Consider the following 15,213-nt stretch of genomic DNA (forward strand, 5'->3'; position numbering starts at 1 on the left):
CACACCCGTAGGCCCGCGCGTCCCCAGCGAGCACGGTCCGGGCGGTTCTGAAGACGGCGGGAAAGAGCACCTGCCTCGGGGCTTCAGTGGGCACTTCCAGTCGCCTCCCGGGAGCCCGAGCTCCCACCGCCTGCCTACCGCAGAGATGCACCTGCACCTGCTGGCCATCTGTCTGGCCTCCCATCACCTGGGTCACCTCCCTGCTGAGCCCGCTGAGCTGTAGCCTCAGGAATAAAGAGGTGAAGGCTGCGTATGGAAGAGAGGCTTTGGCATCCGCCTTCCTAACCCTAACCGAGCGTGGAACATTCTATCCCAAGCCACACCGTGGGAGCCACAACATAAAGCACAATCATATTAACACTTGGATAGAGCAAAATATGTGCCAGTACTTTTTTTTTTCATTTGTTTTAAGTAATGTCTACACCCGACAGGGGGTAGGATCATGCCCCCAAGATCAAGAGTTGCTTGCTCCTCCGACTGAGCCAGCCACGCGCCCCCAGCACTATCTTAAAAGCTTTGCATGTATCAACTCATTTAATCTTCACAACAACCATATGAAATGGATACTATTATTATCCCTGGGAATCTGAGGCACAGAGAGGCCGAGTAACTGGCCCGAGGTCACACAGCTAATAAGAAGCAGACCCAGAATTTGAATCCAGGTAGTCTGGCTGCAGCTGTGATATTCTCAACCAGTACAGTATACAGCCCCTTCCTGACGACCACATCTCACAAACAGACAATGGGCACAGATTTTCCTAAACTCTTACATCAAAAGAAGGACCAGGACACCTGGTTGGCTCAGTGGTTGAGCATCTGCCTTTGGCTCAGGGGTGATCCCGGATTCCCGGGTTCGAGTCCCACATCAGGCTCCCTGCATGGAGCCTGCTTCTCCCTCTGCCTGTGTCTCTTCCTCTCTCTGGGTCTCTCATGAATAAATACATAAAATCTTAAAAAAAAAAAAAAAAAGGACCAGATCATGGAATCATACAGTGCAGTGGTACAGAAGGGACAAGGGGCCTGGCACACCTGAAGTCATGTTACCTCAGAGTGACTCTGTCCCTTGGCATCTGTGTGATGTTGAGTCAAGGTACGCGACCCCCTGGCCTTCAGTTACCCCAATTGAAAATGGGGCCCTCACATCCATCTGAACTGGTTACTATAAGGTTCCTATGAGTGTAAAAGAGGCTCACAAACAATTATACAAACACCATTGTTTTCCTTTCTTCCCTGAAAAAACCTCTTCATAAGACCAGGTATTTTTATACAGCAGGATTTTTTTAAGAGCGAGGCCGTGTCATATAGCTGTGATATAAATAGCATTTAGCTGAATCACCAGAAGGCTCTTCCTTTTCTCCCTACCTTTTCTTGCTATGTCAAGATGAACGTCTCTACTTGCTGCAGGTTTGATCCTCCCTAATCCAGCATTCCCTTTTTAATACAGAGAGCCAGCCTCAGCACTCGATACTAACTGGCGGGCATTTAATAATGTTACACTACTCTCATTTTTATTGATTATGTCACTTCTTATTTTATTCTGATAACATGTGTGTTTTAATTTTAAAAAATTGCTTAGCACAGTCCAACTTTAAGTCATTTTATTTAAATTTATTTTTTAGACATTTTATTTAAATTTAATTAGTTAACATATAGCGTATCATTAGTTTCAGAGGTAGAGTCCAGTTGTGAACAACACCCAGTGCCCATCACGTCACAACATGGTCCGACGTTTAAAAATCACAAAGCAGGTGATACACAAGGCAAAATATCATAGAGGATGTAAGCAAATGACTTTACAAGCACACTGATCTAGATCATTTATATTTTTCAGAACATCTTCTCATTCATTCTTTATTTTGATCTTTGCCAAATGCTGTAAGATAGATAAGCCAGGTGTCATTACCCCCATTTTAACAGATAACCAGAATAATAATAATGAATCTGAGGGGTTGGACTGGCTAGCTCTGAGTCCCACCGGACGGCCATAAAATAGCCTGGAGCAGGATTCACGATGGAACCCCAAGAACACACTTCTCAACTTCATTTCAGGAAACATGGAAATTCTTGATCCTCCTGGCTCTAGGTTCCTCCTCCCTGCCTTTCCTATTTAGTTTCTTCTGACAGAATGAATCTCCCATTTGCCTCCAAATGTCCCTCCTCTGCCTCAAACCTCTAGAATACACCCTGAGCTAAATCCCTCCTCTTTCAGGGAGCCCTCCCCTGCTAGCAACAGAGAACCGTTCGAAACAGGTGAAACCCCCAAGGTTTCTCATGATGAAGTCCATCTGTAGGAGTCAGAGAAGCTTCCCGAGAGCTGTTGCATTTAAGCTAGGGCTAAACTGATAACAGAGAGATTTTTCAGGCTAACAGAAGGATCAAGGAGAAGTCTGTGTGTCCTAATTGTAACAGAATCATTAAAAAAAAGAAAAAAGAAAAAGAAAAAAAAGGTTTGTGCTGGTGTGGAGGCTCCGTGAAGACAGTGGAGATCCAAACGACTTCCACCTTTCTGTCTGGGTATCTTCAGTGTATGATTTCTGTTGTGGGCTAAACTGTGTTCCCCCCAAAACTGATATGTTGAAGACTTAACCCCTAATACCTCAGACTGTATTTGGAGACAGGCTTTTAAAAGACGTTTACATTAAAATGACCCCATTAGGGTGGACCCTACTATAATCTGACCGATGTCTTTATAATAAAGGAAATTTGGACCCACAGAGACACCAGGGATGCACTTGCCACAGGAGAAAGACCACATGAGGATGCAGCAAGACAGTGGTCATCTTCAAGACAAGGATAGAGGCCTCAGAAGAAACCAAACCTACCAACACCTTGGTCTCAGACCTCTAGCCTCTAGAACTGTGGAAAAAATAATAACGATTTCTGTTGTTTAAGTGACTCAGTCTGTGCTATTTTGGCAGCCCAATCAGACTAATTAATACAACTTCGATATTCAAGGCTGCCTCTTAGTGCAATATGACTGCTGAAGCTCCAGCCATCAGTCCAGTGTCTTGAGGAATGAGGGAATTGCAGCCACCCGTGCCCTCTTGGTAGCCTTTCCAATAACTGCCAGTCTTGGCCATTTGCGTCTCACCCGGAGCTTAGTCACATGAGAGTCAGATGTCTGCAAGGGAGGCTAGGATAGACGGCTGTTCCCTGGGCACCGTGCCAACGTGTCTGGGCTCTGTTTTTCAGGAAGGGGTGATGCATCCTGGCCATGCCCCCCTCATCTCCTACGCCTGAGCAGAGGACGGTGGGAATGACAGCTCACCCACAACCTCCCATGCAACCTGCCAACAGGTTGTGTGTGGACCACACAGTAAGTTTGAATTTTCCAGTGAACATGAAAGGTGTTGATGAGATCACATTTCAGAAATCCATAGCCCCAGTTTCTCCGGGAAGGGAAACCGAAATCGGGCACTCCCCCAGCCTTGTTCACAGCCTTGCCATAAATGCCTGGCGCTGCGTCAAAGGCTCCCCTTTCCTCCTCCTCCCCACCCACTCGCCCTGGACTCCCCCACCGTTCTCCTTAAAGCGTTGCCTTCATATCACGCCCTGAGTTTCTCCTACGAGTAAAGAAAACTAACCACACTCACCTCTCTGGTAATAATGAGAAAACAGGGACCCACAAGGGACATGCTTCGAAGTAGAGGGCCAGTGCCTCGGACGATACCTGGCACGCAGAAGATGCGTGGTCCATACTCTTTGAATGTATGAAGATCATATGTATCTTTTGGATGTGAAAAAAAGGCCATGCATTTGTAATATGACCCCCCCCCAAAAAAAAAATTGTATGTCCGTGTAGAAAGAATAAAATCTACTTTTTTCCTCCGTGTAAGGTATCTGAGTATCCCTCCTAAGCATTTGAGTTTCTGACCCACGAGGCTGGGTGGGAGGTGGGGGGGAGGTATTCTCAACTCCTTCATGTTGTCTCACAAGCTGGTCCCAACCTAACTCTGCAGGGAGCACCTCACAATTTCTGCCACAACCCGCCCTGCAGCCACAACCACAACCAATGGTCTGGCCTGGCCTGAGCCAGTCATGAATTTTGGCCTAACTCTTCCTTTGCTCACGGCTTCCCCTGGCCCCTGGAATGTGCTGCCCATCCCTTTGTCAGCTGTTAGCCCTGACAAATCCCTTCATTACCATTCTAGTCCCTGCCTAAACACCATCTCTCCTGGGACGCTCCTCTGACTCCTACAGAGAGAATTCTCCATTCCTTCCCCTGGGCTGTGGTTTGCATGTGTTTAAAGAAAAATATGTGAAACCCATCAGAAATCAAAGATTGAGAGCTGAGTGGAAGAGAAAGAAAGAGAGAGAAAGAGAAAGAAAGAAAAGGAAGGAAGGAAGGAAGGAAGGAAGGAAGGAAGGAAGGAAGGAAGGAAGGAAAAGAAAGAAAGAAGAAGAAAGAAAGAAAGAAAGAAAGAAAGAAAGAAAGAAGAAAGAAGAAAGAAGAAAGAAAGAAAGAAAGAAAGAAAGAAAGAAAGAAGAAAGAAAGAAAGAAGAAAGAAAGAAAGAAGAAAGAAAGAAAGAAAGAAAGAAAGAAAGAAAGAAAGAAAGAAAGACTGATTTACTTTCAGGCAGGAAGCCCAATCCCACAGTCTAGAACAAATGGGGATCTGAAGATGTGGAAGGAGAAGCGGGGTCACATCCTACAGCCAGGAGACCATGGTGGGACCTGTGTTTTCTCCCCCATGGGACAGGAGCACCTGAAGTACATTGTTTTGGGTTTTTTTTTTTTTTTAACCTTATGTCCCAGTCGCCCAGCCCCTGGCCTGGTGTTGGACACAGAATATGCTGGAATCTTGCTAACGGCCTGACCTTAAGCAGACCGCGCAGTGACGCGCCCAGCACAGTATCTGACACGTAACACTTGCTCAGAAAATTATAGCTCTTCTCCAAGGCACGCTTGAGACTGAGGAACGGGCAGGAATCTTCCTCTTTGAAGCCTCTGCTCCCAGTGAGTCTTCTTTAAAACCGTCTACACTCATTTTAAGTGTGCAGGTTTTCCGTGGCAGCGTGACTGTCCGCTCCCTGAGGGCAGGGAGGGGGAGCTCCAGGAAATGTGGTTGGAAGGTTCCAGCATTGACCAGCAGCACTGCACCCCTGCACACCTGGAGCACGTGCTTTCCTCCAGCAATCTGGAGGCAGGTCAGTTTTTGTTCCCTCTGAGAAAACCCAATAGCTTCTACCAGCTTCCTCCTTGGGGGCTGACACCTACCCAACAGAGGTGGGAGACTTGGTCCGACCAGAAGCTTCTAATGAGCTCCAGGACAGCTCCAGAGGGCACTGGGGGCAGGAAGAAGAGAGAGGCAGGGCATGGGAGGGAGGGTGATGAACCAACCCCTGTGTGCCAATCCCCTTTCTGGGGCTGTCTCGGGGGTGGGGGGGCCTCCACCTGGGGCTCAAGGAAGGATGAGTCACGCCTCTGAAGGAGAGCTGGCTCGGTCGCTCTCCCCCTCCACCAGGATGAGTTCAGGCAGGCTCAGGAATTCAGGAGAAAAGCCCATGAGTCACTGATGATCTAGAAAACACCGGGGAACGGAAGAGGGTAGAACAGGTTCCTGCGCTGAGTCAGCGGCCACGGCCTCCCTGCTGACCCCTGTCCGAGGAGACCCAGGGGCCTTCCTAGGCGCAGGCCAGGCTCTCCCAACCTGGACACCACTAACGTTTGGGGCTGGAGAATTGTCTGTGGGGGTGGGGGTGGGGGTGGGGGGCTGTCCTGGGCACCACAAGACCTAACTCAGGTGCCAGGAGCACACCACCCTAACACCCAGTTGTGCCAACCAAATACGTCTCCAGAAACTGCCAACCGTCCCTGGGGTACGGAGGAATCATCGGGGTTGAGACCCGGGCCTCCTCGGGCTTCCAGCTCCCCTCGGGGCCTCCCAGTTTATGCAGAAGCCGGAGCTGGGATCTCAAGCTTCCCTCTCCCCCTCCGCAGCTGCCTCTTGCAGCAAGCAGTTCCTGGAGATTATCCCTCAGGCCCTAATTACGCCCAGGCTCTACTGCGGCTCCTTTCAGGGCAGTGGGCGAGGAGTAAGTAATGATCACTGAGGAGGAATCAAGTTCTAAGAACCAGTTACTTTTTTATTTATTTATTTGACAGAGAGAGAGCACAAGCCGGGGGAGGGGCAGAGGCAGAGGGAGAAGCAGGCTCCCCGCTGAGTGTCCCCACATGGGACTTGATCCCAGGACCCCCAGGATCATGACCTGAGCAGAAGGCAAATGTTCAACTGACTGAGCCCCCCCAGGTACCCCAAATGAGTTACTTTTGTAAAAAATGTACAGTATCAAAAAGAAAACCACAGGCCCCAAATGGCATCACTTAGGCCCACTCACCAAACCAGGCAGGGCTTACTACCTAACCTAACTAACTGGGGGTTCAACTGCCCCCACAAATACAGTCTTCATGGGCCAGCCAGAGAATTTCCTGGTCAGCACCAGTGAGATCATCTGTCACATGGGCTCCCTGCCATCCCCCAAGGAAAGATGAGGTCATCTGCATGAGAAGAGCCCCTGTGCTTCCTCCTAAGGGAAGGTGACCTCGCCTGAGACAATCCTTTCTTTTCTTTTCCTAAGAGCTTCCTCATCCCGCCCTCCTTCCTATAAAGACCTTCCATTCTGTACAGCTCCTCAGAGCCCCCCTCTGCTTGCTGGATGGGCTGCTGCACTTCACAGAGCCACTTAGACCCTCACATTGACTCAGTTCAACTTTTTTTTAAGGCTCTTATTTATTTCCTTTCTAGTAGTCTCTACATCCAACGTGGGGCTCAAACCCACAGCCCTGAGATTGAGAGTCGCAAACTCCTCCAACTGAGCCAGCCACGCATCCCATGACCTCGTGTTTTTTACCAAAAGAAACGAGTGAAATGAGTGTCAGCAATGTGTTTTACTTCGCCCGATATATCAACACTACCGTCGCTTTGATATGCAATCAATATTCTTAAATGAGCAATGAGATATTTCACCTTTCTTTTCTTTTCTTTTTTTTTATATTTCACCTTTCTTTTTTCATACTGAGCTGAGTCGTCAATACCCGATGCATACGTTTGACTGACCCCGTACCTCAGTGTGAACCAGGCACGTCACAAGTCCTCAACAGCCTCATGTGGCAAGTGGCAACCACATCGGCCAGCGTGGGACAGGTTCACCCCTTCTCCCAGCACCAAGAGGCTTCCAGAGGCCAAGACTTCACCCACACAGGCCATCTAGTGATTTTTTTTTAATAAGGGTTCTTTTAAATTAAGCTAGAACTGACACATAACACTGTATAAGTTAAAGATGAGCAATGTGTTGATTTGATATATTTACACATAGCAATATGATTACCACCATAGCATTAGCTAACACCTCCACCGCATCACCCAATTATCATTCGTTTGCGGTGAGAACATTGAAGATCTGGTCTCTTAGCAACTTTCAAGTATATAATACAGTATCGTTGGCAATAATCACAATGCTGGGCCTTACATCTCCAAGACTTACCTTCTCACAGCAGGTGTTATACCTTTTGACTCACATCACCCTAATTTCTACCCCCACCCACCCACCTCCCACCCCCAGTCCCTGGTAACTACCATTCTACTCTCTGTTTCTAAAACTTCAACTTTTTTTTTTTGAAGTTCTAATTGGTTTTATTCAATAATTCATAATTTGGCACCATCCCATCCGAGGAGCTATACAGAATGGAAGGCTTTTCTAGGCAGACGTGGGGAGGGACAAAAGCTTTTAAGAAAAGAAAGGATTGTTTCAGGCAAGATCACTTTTCCTTTTGGGGGAAGAGGGGATCTATCTTTCCAGACTGATGGGGTTAAAGGGCACAGTCCTGTCATTAAATCTTGGTTTGCTGTCCTGAGAGCAAGTGACTCCATTCTGGGCCGTTTTGTTTTGTTTTGTTTTGTTTTGTTTTGTTTTGTTTTGTTTTAATACAGGTTATAAGTTTGGAAACGAAAAGGATATGGAGGAAAATCATCCTTGTCTTGCATGGTAAATGCCTCAGGGAAGGCTCTTACTGTTTCCTCAGGCAATGGAGAATCAATCCCCTGAGGGGGAGAGATGGACAGACCCACAGCACTATGGGGTGGAGATGCTCCCCCTTACCCCCGCCACACCACTAGGGGTAGAGATACCTCTTCCACTGCAAACACTGCCCATCAGGATTTTGGATTCAATGTTCCCAGCTCCATTACTTTCTTCCCACATATACCCTACACAATGTTTTAAATCCCACTTTTTTTTCCCAATCAATACCCTCACTTGAATGGTAGACTGGAGTCCAGACGTTCAGCTGGCTTTGTAGTTCAGCCAGTCACGTGATGAGATCTTGCCTATGATTTTTCAGCAGTTTCAGCCCTGTGCTTACAAATGATAAAGGTCTGCCTCACAACACACATGAAAGCTCTTGGTTCATTTTCTGTGGCTTGTGCTGGGAATTCAAACACCTGAGCTCATCCTTGTATTTCACCACTTTGTCCAGAGGCATTAGGAGCAACCAAGCAATGTCAGTGGATTTCTTAGTTTTCCAAAATGCTCAAAAGTGTCATATATGGGATCACTTAGCTCCTTGCTTCTTATAGGTGGTTGACTAGGAGTAACCAGTGCAGGTATTTTGTGCAATTCTATAAACCAGTTCCTGCATGGACCGTCAGTTGTTCTCTTCACTCCTGGAGATGGAGTCACTAATATCCTTAAATCTGATCAGATTAGAGTCAATTCCAGAAACTCCAAAACCAATTCAGAAAATCCATCCTTAAGAGTCTATTCCTCTAGAACCACTCATGGTATCAAATCAGCATTCATCAGGGTTCTCCAGAGGAATAGAACCATGAAGATCCCTCCCTCTCTGCATATGTGTGTGTGTGTGTGTGTGTGTGTGTGTGTGTGTGTGTTTATAGACACTACATCCTTCAAGAAGAGATCTGTAACTCAGGGAACAAAATACCCATTTAAGTGGCCCCTCCCCTTTCAAAGCAATGCCCCCACATGGGAAGGTTAACAAAGCAGCCTCCAGGTTGTCTCCCTGGCCCTTTTCACAGACTTGGACCTCAGACATTATACTCCCTGGTCAGGAAGAAAGTTATAAATCTTCAGGCTGTCAATTAGCCTAACCCCACCCTATAGGAGACTCATCTGGAGTCAGGTGTGTCCACACAGGCCTTACACACCCTGCTCCTTTCTCAGCAGCCCAATTTGCTCACCACTTGCTTAACCCAAGACTTCAGATCCATGAGGCCCTGTGGCCCCTGCCCTATGTGTCATTATCTCTTCACTAACCTTTCACCCAGATCTGCTTCCTTGGAGACAGATAAGCACTCAGTTGTGCTGACCACCTCTCTTCCATTCATAAATTCCCAAGCCCTGGGAACAAACTCCTAGTCAAGGCACCAGACCTAGGATTGGGACTCTTGATAGAGACTTACAGACGCTCTTTATGGGTGGGACACCTCCCGCCCTGCCCCGGGGTCCTTCTGCCCAGATGCGCATACTGAAATCAATTCATCCTGGCTCAAAGACTCTGCAAAGGCTTGGAGGAAAAAGACAGAAAAATGCAGAGGCAACAACCAGCAAAAGGAAAGAAATCCCAAAATTTTCCAAACTTTTTTCTCACTGGAAATGTTCGCAGATAATCACTCAGCAGCTTTAAAACAAACAAACAAGCAAAAACGAATAAATAAAAAACTTTATGTCCCTAGTGCATGAGACCTGGCACATTGTAGGATGTCCACACGTACGTATATAAGCTTCTCATAGATGGCAAACAAGCCCAGAGCCTGGGGGGAATCGAGGTACCTGAGACGTCTCCAGGTCTGAAGCACAAGAAGGAATGACCTTGTATCTGCTATTTCCAAAGTCTTAACCCTTTAGTGATAGTGACCCTGGCAACAGCCAGATTTACGGCTCCTGGAGTTGGTTCCAGTGTTCTATCTGCCAAGCCCGCAGTCTAGACTCCCCTCCCACGGTGGCCATTACAGCCCCAAGCCTCCACTCCGAAGACCTCATCCAGTCTCCTTCCCCTTGGAACCACCGCTCAAGTTCCACTTTTCCAGCGTTTAGGAGACTGGCTCTTTAGGTTCTGGCTCTTCAGGATTTCCTTTCTCTCCACGTGAGTTCAGTCATACCTTTTAAATTATTTTGCAATTTTCCCCCCACATTTCCATATATATGCGATGGGAAGGAGTCCCTGTTTCCGCTGCTAAAGTAACCACATGAGGCCCAAGATGGAGTTGCTCAAGCTAAGCCCATGTCATTGAACCAAAACTTAGTTAAGTTCCTATGCTCGGCTCTGCCAGAAAAGGAAGGCCAAGGTCAACCAGTTGGCACTTGCCTGCTCAACACAGATTCCCTGAGCCACCTCCATGACTTCCCCCTTCTCCATTTCCAGGAAGTAACACTGCTTTGACCTGTCAGCAAGTGCCCACTATACCTTTCTTGTTCCCACTCACATTGATCTATGAACATCTCTCGCCTTGCACAGCTCTGGCTCCTCTATCTGCTAGAGTAGATGCTGCCCAATTCATACATCACCGAATAAGAGCTTGCTAGATTAGTAAACTGTCTGTAAAACTTTTTCTTTTAACACCACTGAGTCACCCATAGTGGCTAAAAGTGCCCGGCTGGTGTGCTAATGCAAATCTGATCATCTGAGTTCTCTGCTCCATTCCCTGAGTCTCTGTGTCCTTCAGGAGATAGTCTGAAGAGCATAGCCTGGCATGCAAAGCCCCCTCAGGATCTGCCCTGGGTTGATTTCAGCTTCTTGGCAAGGCCATCCTCACACCCTTTACTAAACATCACTAAAACATTTGCGGTCAGCCACGGTCTCCCACACCTCCCCCATTTACATATGCCACCTATCTACCCAGAACATTCTCCGCCCCACCTCACTCCCACTCACCCTCTGTAATTCACCTCAGATGTCATTCTCCACACAAGCCTTCCCTGAGGTCTACCATGCAAGCTTGAGTCAATTCCCCATGTCTGCTTCCACTTCCATGCTCAAATCCCTCTTCACTGTAGACTATAATTATTTATCATCATAGAATTTCTTTATTTTCTCAGGGAACACCCAGCTCACCCACCAGGTTCAGGTTAAATCTCCACCTGTCCTTTTGTTCTACAAAACCCTGCCCAGAAGCAATTTTTCCATGAAGATGACAAACCAAAGCTTTGGGGCTTCTCACTTGCCTGGACTCTTCCAAGGTTCTGGGAAGGCCATAAGCTATATATTCACAAGGTCAGGTGCTTTTAGTAAAAATTTACAAGTAATTTTAGTCACAATTGGCTCAAACCACTGTGCTTCCACCTTGGCTTCCCCCATCATGCTTTCCCTCTTATAGCTTTAGAGTGGCTGTAGGCAATGTGAAATCCAGCCTAAGGGGTAGTTGAGGTGGGAATATACTTGGGCTTGCTCCACATATCTATATGACTTATAAATAGTTTCACCTATAGTTAAGTATGGGTAGTCATCCCAGTGGAGAGTGACTTCCAGAGCTCTGCCATCATCCACTGCATCAACTCACCCAGCATCATGCATGAAAACCCAAAGCCAGAATTCAGATCGCTGCCTTCATGTGGCCTACAGCCCAGATGCATGTGGGTTGGTCATGTACAGAGCCAGAACATACCCTATGGAAACCTCTTCCAGCCATCAGAGTTAATCAATTCAAATATCACACAATTTTAAAATATTGTAATATTTTGGTATTTGTCAGCTTTAGAACATTTTTAGTTTCGTGTGATTTATTTTCCCATTCACTCTAAGTAATCTTTTTTTTTTGTATGTAAACTGATGTTCTTTTCCTTAATGAGACTCCCCACAATTATATAATCTTCAAGTGTCACAAAACTTGGATTTGTCCTAAACCTATCCCCTGCCACAGCTGACACAAATTAGACTGCACACTCTCTTATTCAGAAATTTGGAGTTAGGATTTCTGTGTTAATTGGAACTGAAACATGTAAAACTCAGGAGCAATGAGGTTACCATGCTTCTCTCTATGGATAAAGTACTGAAAAAAGCCAGTAGACAGGGTAGCCAGAGGCCGAGAGTTCTGTCTACTTTCTAGACTCTGGTTTCTGCCTTCTCCCTTCCTGTGGGGTCTGTTTTAGTTCATTTTTGCTGCATAACAAATTACCCCAAAAGTTAGCAGCTTAAAACAACAAACATTCATTATCTCACAATTTCTGCAGGCCAGGAATTCAGGAGCAGCTGAGCCAAATGATTCTGCTCAGTGTCTTTCATGAGACTGTAGACAAGATGTCATCCAAAACCCTGGTGCACTGCTGGTGGGAATGTAAATTGGTGCAGCCACTGTGGAAAACACCTTAAATATATACGATTTTTTTATTTTTTTATATATACAATTTTTAATTGTTGATTATATCTCAATAAAGGCGGTATGGGAGGGGAAACATGTCGGAGAGAGCCACAGTCATCTCAAGGCTTGACTGAGGCTGAAAGATATGCTTTCGTGGTGGCTCATTCACATGGCTGTTAGCCAGAGAACTTAGTTCCCTGACTTGTGAACCTTACCATGGGTCCTCTTGAGTGTTATCAAAACATGGCAGCTGGATTCCCCTGGAGTGAGTGATCCAAGAGAAAGAGTAAAGAGGAAGCCACAAGGCCTCTTATGATTGCTATGGGTTGAACTGTGTACTCCCAAAAATTCACATCTTGAAGTCCTAACCCCCAGGACCTCAGAAAGTGCCCCTAGTGGGAGAGAAGGCATTTATAGAAGTAATCACATTAAAATTGGGCCATTAGGCTAGGCCTTCATCCAATGTGACAGATGTCCTTTTAAAATGAGGACTTTGGGGGGATCCCTGGGTGGCGCAGCGGTTTAGCACCTGCCTTTGGCCCAGGGCGCGATCCTGGAGACCCAGGATCGAATCCCATGTCAGGCTCCCAGTGCATGGAGCCTGCTTCTCCCTCTGCCTATGTCTCTGCCTCTCTCTCTCTCTCTCTCTCTCTCTGTGTGTGTGACTATCATAAATAAATAAAAATTTTAAAATTAATTAATTAATTAATTAATTTAATTTAATTAAATGAGGACTTTGGGCACAGAACAGATAGCCCATAAAGGAAAACACTGTGTCAAGATGAAGACAATGACCAGGGTGAACAACAAAAGATTGCCAGCAAACCACGAGAAGCTAGGCAAAAGGCATGGAACAGCTTCTCCCTCACAGCCCTCTGAAGGAAACAAGATTTCTGACACCTTGACTTCAGCCTCTGACCTCCAGAAGTAAGATAATAAGCCTCAGGAATCACACATCATTCCTCTGCAGTCCTTTCGTTGGGAGTGTGTCACAAATCCAGCCCACGCCCCAGGGGAGGGGAATGAAGTCCCGCCTCTTGAAAGGAATGTTCTCAGAGAACTTGTGGAAACATTTTTATTTTTTTAAGATTTTATTTATTTATTTCAGACAGAGAGAAAAAGCATGAGTGAGGAGGAGAGGGAGAAGCAGGCTCCCCAATGAGCAGGGAACCCAACACGGGGCTCAATCCCAGGACCCTGGGACCATGACCTGACCCAAAGGGCAGATGCTTCACCGACTGAACCATCCAGGCGCCCCACATGGAGCTATTTTTAAATCACCACAAAGGGCTGCCTGGGTGGCTCAGTTGGCTGGGCATCTGCCTTCTGCTGGGGTCATGGTCCAGGAGTCCTGGGATTGAGCCGGGAGTTGGGCTCCCTGCTCAGCAGGGAGTCTGCTTCTCTCTCTCCCTGTACCATTCCCCCTGCTTGTGCTCACTTTCTCTCTGTCAAATAAATATTTTTAAAAATATTTAAATCACCACTGAAACCATGAGATACCTCTATACCTTATGACAAATTCTCCTCTTTTGTCTAAACTGATTCAAATTAGATTCCTTTATGCTGTCCTTGTTGAGAATTTATTTATGTGTCTTTCTTCTCTAATAAGTTCTTGAGGATAAATTTTGTGACTCTGAATCCCAGGAACCTAATCTAGGGTTGGGAATATGTGTTCTAAAAACTGATTAATCCATTAAAGTTGTCAAAAACAACATCACATTGGTATAGCACTTGGGACTTCATACAGCATTTTCCCAAATGATGCTCACTTTAGAAACCTATAGTGGAGATCAAGCAAAAGGGTGGCTGGAAAGTCTCCAAAATACCAAATATTTTTATATTCTATGTAGGTGATTCATTCAGTAGATAACTAACTGGTATTTGCCTTTTAAACCCTTACCTAAATTCTGGAGATAAGGTGATAGATAAGAAAGTCCCTACTTTCAAAGAATATACAGTCTTGAATTAAAATCCCTGTCAGACCATGTATCCCAACAACCTCTGGGTGGCTCTGTCTATAGCAATCAGCCTTTCCAACCTGGGCCTTTCTTGCTAAGCATTCCCCTTTTCTGGGCACTGGATGGGTAATTGAGGCCAAGATCCCCTGTCTTTAGGAAGTGGCTGTTCTAGGAGGAACCAGATGGTCAGAGAAACACAGGTGTCTGAAGTTTAATTTTAATGAACTGTGAATACAGTTTTTTTCCTTGCATGCTGCAGGGGATCCGGGCCAAAGACTGTGAGTGGGTGAAGAGGAATAGAGAAATGAAAAGTTAAAAATGACAAACAAGGGAAGCAATGATACATTCTCACTTGAGAAAAAACTGAGAAGAGATTGCAGGGACTTGGTGTGGGTGTATGCAAATATATGTAAATGTGACATCCATGCCAGCTCAAATTCTTACTGTCCTTTCACTTTACATATTTGAGTATTGGTCACTGGAAATATTCCCCCTGGGATCTACTATGCGAAATGATTGACTGTTAATCTCACTCACCTCACTATCTATTTGATCAGGGATGAAGCATTTTTCCACTCTGGCCCTTAGTGACATGACAGAGTTGGATACATAATCTTTAAGGTTTCTTCTAGTTCTTAACAATGCTGTAAGCATAGAGAGTAGTCATTCTCTTTGTCCTCAGTATTTTCAGGAAGCTACCTTAGGATTTGAAATCTCCTAGGAAGCCTAAATCATGTTGAAGACATAAAAGATATGGGGTAGAGGGAAGTTGGAAAAGCAAGTTGTGGGAAAGAATAACCACAGAGGAAAGGACAAGAGAAGATAGAAAAGATAGAGATGTTCCTTGCAAAAGGTCGTAGAAAATGCACCACAACTCCAGAGGATCCACAGAAATGCAGAGCCATAGGTTACCTCTTCCTTCCCAGCAGGAGTACCTGCCA

This window comes from Canis lupus, chromosome 18 (assembly GCF_003254725.2).
Source record: "Canis lupus dingo isolate Sandy chromosome 18, ASM325472v2, whole genome shotgun sequence".
Classification (NCBI taxonomy): Eukaryota; Metazoa; Chordata; class Mammalia; order Carnivora; family Canidae; genus Canis; species Canis lupus.